General features: G+C 74.5%; 1 protein-coding gene across 1 annotated transcript in view; it reads right to left on the bottom strand.

Annotated features, from left to right (window-relative positions):
- CRLF1 (cytokine receptor like factor 1) overlaps positions 1-282 on the bottom strand; it is a 14504-nt gene that overhangs the window by 240 nt on the left and 13982 nt on the right. The gene's annotated exons all lie outside the window — the stretch shown is intronic.

Raw genomic sequence — 282 nt, 5'->3', positions numbered from 1 at the left:
CCCCAGTCCAGACACCTGGGGCACGTGGCCCCCGCAGCCCAGGTGCTTGCCCCAGGGGAGTGGGCCAGGGGCCCCCGGGAAAGGGGCATGGGAAGCTGCCCCCCTGCACCTCCGGTCTGTCCCGGGGCGGGCAGGCACGTAGGGGAGGGCAGCAGGGCATCCGCCGGCCTGGGCTGGGGCGGCGCAGGCTCTCCCAGGGGTGCTGGTGGCTGGGCCCGTGGAGGATGCTCTGTAAATCCTGCAGCTGGACCCTGCCCTGGGAGCTCTCCCCAGCGGGGCAGG

The sequence above is a fragment of the Alligator sinensis genome, unplaced genomic scaffold, assembly GCF_000455745.1.
Source record: "Alligator sinensis unplaced genomic scaffold, ASM45574v1 scaffold1354_1, whole genome shotgun sequence".
NCBI classification, from domain to species: Eukaryota; Metazoa; Chordata; order Crocodylia; family Alligatoridae; genus Alligator; species Alligator sinensis.
The sequence above is the reverse complement of the archived record's forward strand: the minus strand, read 5'-3'. Positions and strand labels throughout refer to the sequence as shown.